We start from the raw sequence: 6,421 nt of genomic DNA on the forward strand, positions 1-6,421 counted from the left end.
TTAGGCGTATCGAATGGAAGGAGATGATTGCAGAAAGTAAACAGAACATAATTGCAGTTGAATTTATCAGTAAAGGAAATAGGACCAGGGTCCACAGTTGAAAGGATCGTATGCCGCACCTAGAGGGGGGGGGGGTGAATAGGTGCTAACCAATTTTTAGTTCTTTTTCAATTTAGGCTTGACACAAAGGTAAATTCTCTAGATATGCAACTAAGTGAATTTACCTATATGACAAGGTTACCAACTAAGGAAGATATAGGTACGCAATATATAGGAGATAAAATAGGATAGAGGTAACCGAGAGTGGAGCACGCGATGACACGGAGATGATTCCCGTAGTTCCCTTCCTTTGCAAGAAGGTACGTCTACGTTTGAAGGAGTGTGGTTGCTACGAAAGCCAAACCAACAGCCACGAAGGCTTCACTCAGATCTCCTGTGAGCAACGCCACAAAGGCCTAGCCCACTTCCACTAAGGAATTTGCTCGAGGCGGAAACCGGGCCTTTACAAGGTTCTTGGGGCACACATCCACAACCAAATTGGAGGCTCCCAAACAGAAAACCAAAACTGATCCCGGGTGCATATGCACCCGGTATGTATAAAACATATTTCAAAAACATAAAAAATTTAGGAAAAAAAATTAGCATGTAGAGGGACATGTTCTATGTGTGCACGTAAAGTTTCACATAAAACCGACAATTTTTATACCCTGTGTAAAAAAGACAAATAATGCCTCGAGAAATAGACTATTTTAGCACCAAAAATTTGTCTTTTTTGCACAGGGTACAAAACATCTTGATTTTTGCTGAGACAACTTTGTGAGCATGTAACATGTCAAGGTATACATGCGGCATTTTTATTTATATTTTTTTGACATTTGTAAATATATTTAATATGTATTTCAAATAAAGGGTGCATATGCACCCGGGTGCAGAAACACCATGTCCGCTCCCAAATCTGTAACAACACAACAATCAACAACAATACATCAACACAAATCAACTAGGGATCCAAAGAGGAACACTAGCAAGAGGACCCTCAAACAAATGAGGGGGAAATATAAATCGCTTCGGTGAGGATGTAGATCGGTGTCTTCTCCTTCGAATCTCCAAAGATCAAGAGCTTTGGTTGGGGGAGGAAGGAGATCTTGCAAATCTTGAGTTCTTGAGGTGGATCTAATGGTGATGAAGCTTGGCAGATTTTTGTGCAATGATTGAGCAACTTGTCCCATTGGAGAAGAGAGCTATTTATATGATTGGAGCTCTCAGATCTGACCGTTAGGATGTTTTTCAGTAACACCGGAAGTACTGGCCAGGAGAGCCGGAAGTTCCGGCTGGCACCGGAAGTACCGGCCAAGAGAACCGGAACTTTCGGCAGGATGTTTCCATGTCAGACGAGCTGGCAGACTGAGATTCGGGCGGAACTAGGGCGAAACTTCCGGTGACCGGAAGTTCCGGCCAAGTTCCGGCCAAGTTCCGGAATTGCGAGAAAACCTTACTGGACATACCGAGCCACAATTGCGATGTTTCCGGAACTTGCCCGGAAGTTGGGCGGAAGTTCCGCTGACCGGAACTTCCGTCCTTCTTCGCAGGAACTTCCGGCCAGCAATCAAAAACTTCAATGAGAACGGCGCTGAGAAGCCACTGCATGAAGCATCTGGGCGGAAGTTCCGCCAGCTGGGGCCGGAACTTCCGCCTGAAATGAAAAACTTGCAGAATCTTCAGGACAAACATACCATACCACCAGCCAAGTATATATCTTGAAATCTTGTACCTGTCTACATCAACACACATAAATATATACCTAGTGTTGACATCAAACACACAAAATCCAAAAGGGCGGGAAATGTTCTTTCAATCTCCCCTTTTTGGTGTTTGATGACAACACAAGTATTTGCAAGGAATGAATAACGTAAACAACAAGAATGTGAGAGATATAGAGGACTCCCCTTTTTATGAGCATTAATACATAAGAAGCTCCCCCTATATCTTGCATCCTTCTTCCATGGGTTAGCAATACAACATAGTGATAAGCATATAGATAAATAGATCATGCACACATAGATAACCATAGAAGACTCACATCCGGAGTTTACCACTCACAATGATAAGGTTCCATACACATAGATAAGGTTCACAAACCACATAAAAGCTAAGAACATAGTTCGACACCACAAAGATAAATGGAATCACAAGCGATAAAAATCAAAGCCAAAACGAGCTTGTGACTCCCCCATGCAAATACCCAACGGAGAGCAACCTAATAAGGTCTCACTCTCCCCCTTTGGCACCAAGGCACCAAAAAGGGACAGGAGAAACTACACGTCCCAAGGGTCGGCGTTAGCCCAGCCGGGAGGAAGATCCGATGGAGCGTCGGGGAAGGGTGGAGTGTGAGGAGGAGACTCGATCTCGAGACCATCTGGAGGGAGAGGAACACCATGCTGAGAAACCCACTCAGCCTCCGGAGTGATATTCTCCTCGGATCCGGGAGGAGACACGTCCACATCGAGAGCCCTCATAATGCTCTTCTCGCGAACCCAAGACTTCTTGGCCTCAGCATGCCGCCGATACCGACGGTGATTGACGACTGAGGTGAGACAAAAGATCTATCACATGCGGCGAGCAAGCTTAGAAGCCCAGCCTAGGTGGCTTCTCATCCAGGGGGGAACATCTTCTATGGGCGAGTTGTGGCGCTTGACCCTAAGAACCTTCACTTCATGAGATGTGATGTTGAGAGGAATAGAGTGAGGAAGAGTAGTCTGACAAGTAGCAACCCAAGTGTCTTCAATGAGCTTCATAATGAAAGGAGCAAATGAAGGAAGCTTTTTCTCCATCACACATGACCACATCTCATTGTAGATGTAGTCCATCACATCAAGCCTCTCACCGGTGCCCTTCTTAGCATAGGAGTTTGCCATAAGATCCACTTCATATAAGTGCAATTCATCAAGGTTGCCACCCTTGGGTCCAATTGTTTCCCGGTAGACATGAAGCATGATGTCCCAACTAGGGAGAAGATCCGCACTCTTGCCCGGAATATCCCAACCTTTGATATAGAGGTGTTCCAAGACTTCCTTGGTTTGAGCAATGAACTATCATGACACCTCCAACCATTTGCATCCACGCCCGGAAAGCGAGGGTATCCAAGAGCATTTCCAAAGCTTGCCAAGTTAGCCTCAAGGAGGGTTTCATGAGTCATCCACCGGAAAGTTCTAGCTTCATCTTGTTCAAAGTGAACGCTGGCATAGAATTGTTGAATCAACCCGATGTCGAAGTCCTTGTTGAGCTCCATAATGGGATAGAGCCCAAACTCACCACACATAGCATAGGCTTCTTCAAAGTATCTTGTGGCGGCCATCTTGGCGGTGTCAATGGCGTGTTGAGGGGCTACCCCCTTCTTGAAGGGCACATAGACCTCATAAAAGATCTCCTCTTGAGTCTTATTGTGGAAGCGCTTATCCGTTACCCTATTGTTCCGAGGGATGAGGTAAGGGTTCACATCCCGGAGCTCCTTGTACTCAAGATACTGCATGTTCTTCACCGACACATGAACATGCTTGCCATGAACTGCGGGTGACTTATGCCTTTGAGCAGATTTTTGACGAGCCGTGAGCTTGGATGGTCGAGTGCGCTCAACTTCTTCTTCTATCTCATCCACATGACCCTTGCCTCTCTTCTTGGAGCCACCTGGGATACAACCATGAGGATAGGAATGATAAATGAGTGCACACAAACAAGGAGGTCAAAACCAGATCCTTCTCAGAATATCGAGGTCATAACAGAAAACAGACCAGGCCGGAAGTTCCGCCCCGTGCGGCCGGAACTTCCGGCTGTTCGAGGACAGCTAGATTTCCCACCAGATTCGCGACAATGGCGTTGTGAACTGCAGTACTTCAACATCCTAGGCAAGATCTAGCAAAGAATCGGCATCTAGAGAGATTCTACCAAAGCTTAACCTAGAGTATGCCCTATAGTTCATCTAGTGAGGTCTACCCACACATAGAGAGGGAAAAGGCACAAACCGGGAGGAGCCATGGTGGAGGAGAGGGAGGGGATGCCAATCCACGGAGCCGATCCGGCGGAGGTCGCCGGTGGAAGGAGATCTGGCCGGAGAAGTCGCCGCCGCCACAGGGAGGAGAAGAGCACGAGCAGATCTTGATGTGGGGGAAAAGTGGGGGCAGGAACTGCCTCCCCGTCCCCGACCGGTTAAGTGGGAAAATCGTAAGGGCGGAAGTTCCGCTCGTTGGAGCCGGAACTTCTGGTCCCACAAAATTCGCACGGACAGATCAACGACACAGCGGGCAGAAGCTGGCAGGAAGGATCCAGCCGGAAGTACCGGTTCGAACGACCGGAACTTCCGGTGAAGCAGAAAACAGAGCCAGAACTGGATTTTGACAGGGAATAGGTGCACTCGGAGTAGGAAGAGGATATGGCTTAGATGTGATAGGCTTAGGACAGAAGATCCAAACTGTAAGATGGTACATGATCACTCATTTTTGCAAATAATGCAAATGAAGGCCAAAAGTGAGCGATTTCCCATAAAAACAAGGAGATGTCAAATAAAATCCAATTAAGATCCAAATTACTCCAACTCTTCACAAAGAAGAGTGTGGTGGCCTAGGCCACCATATATGAGTGTTATGGCATGGCACCGCGAAGATATATCTTGGGTCCAAACCACTACTCATCATTGAAGCTCACATATCAACAGATGATATAACGAGAATAATTTCTTAATGTTGGCATTATGGGGGGAGGGATAGCTCAATAATTTAAACCGCACTCCCCCTATTTCCATGCCCACATCTAAACCAAATAAAGTTTTGAGACAAAGGTGTGTTTGCAAGATGGTCAAGCTATACTCCTTGAATCAATGATATTTAGCTCATTCCTCAAATAGCAAAACCTTGCTTCATCAAGAGGCTTCGTGAATATATCGGCAAGTTGATCTTTGGTAGGAACATAGATAAGCTCAATATCACCACGGGCAACATGATCCCTAATGAAATGATTCCAGATCTCAATATGCTTCGTTCATGAATGTTGCACCGGATTATAGGCAATCTTGATGGCACTTTCATTGTCACATAATAGAGGCACTTTGTCACAAATGACACCATATTCCTTTAAAGTTTGCCTCATCCATAACAATTGAGTGCATCCACTTGCGGCGGCAACATATTAGGCAATCTTGATATACAATATTGCTTCTTAGAAGACCAACACACCAAGGACCTACCAAGGAATTGGCAAGCCCCGGAAGTTGATTTCCTATCATCCTTGTCTCCCGCCCAATCCGCATCGGTGTATCCATTGAGAATAAAACTTGAGCCTTTAGGGTACCAAATACCATATCTTGGGGTATCAACTAAGTATCGAAAGATTCTTTTGAGAGCTGATACGTCCAAAACGTATCTACTTTCCCGAACCCTTTTGCTATTGTTTTGCCTCTAATTTGTGTATTTTGGATGCAACTAACACGGACTAACGCTGTTTTCAGCAGAACTGTTCTGTGTCTCGTTTTTGTGCAGAAATCCAACTTTCGGGAAAAACCTCGGGATTTTGACGAAAGGGCCTATTTTCCCGAATACCGACGGAGCCGAAGGACAAGTAAGGTGGAGGCCCGAGGGCCCCACACCATAGGGCGGCGCGGCCCGTGGGGGCCCGCGCGGCCCCGTGGTGTGGCCCCTCGGCTGGCCTCCGACGCCCTCCTTCGGACTACTTATTAGCCTCGACCTAAAAATGCACGGAGAGAAGTCGAAGTCGCCAGAAACCCTCCAGAACGCCGCCACATCGCGAAACTCCGTCGCGGGAGCCAGAAGTCTCCGTTCTGGCACTCCGCCGGGACGGGGAATTGGTGGAGATCATCACCGCCAACGCCTCTCCATCAACCAGCCATGTTTCCCCCATCCATGTGTGAGTAATTCCCCCGCTGTAGGCCGAAGGGGATGGTAGGGATTGGATGAGATTGGTCATGTAATAGCATAAGATTGTTAGGGCATAGTGCCTAGTGTTCGTAGATGGTACTTTTATGATATTGTTGCAACTTGTTATGCTTAATGCTTGTCACTAGGGCCCGAGTGCCATGATCTCAGATCTGAACATGTTATTATTTCATCATGATATTCGTTGTTTATGATCTTACCTGCAAGTTGTATACACATGTCGCTGTCCGGAACCAATGGCCCCGAAGTGACGGAAATCGGGACAACCGGAGGGAATGGTAGCGATGTGAGGATCACATGTGTTCACGGAGTGTTAATGCTTTGCTCCGGTACTCTATTAAAAGGAGTACCTTAATATCCAGTAGTTTTCCTTGAGGCCCGGCTGCCACCGGCTGGTAGGACAAAAGATGTTGTGCAAGTTTCTCATTGCGAGCACGTACGACTATAATTGGAACACATGCCTATAGATTGATTAGTAC

Source organism: Lolium rigidum, chromosome 4, assembly GCF_022539505.1.
Source record: "Lolium rigidum isolate FL_2022 chromosome 4, APGP_CSIRO_Lrig_0.1, whole genome shotgun sequence".
Lineage (NCBI taxonomy): Eukaryota > Viridiplantae > Streptophyta > Magnoliopsida > Poales > Poaceae > Lolium > Lolium rigidum.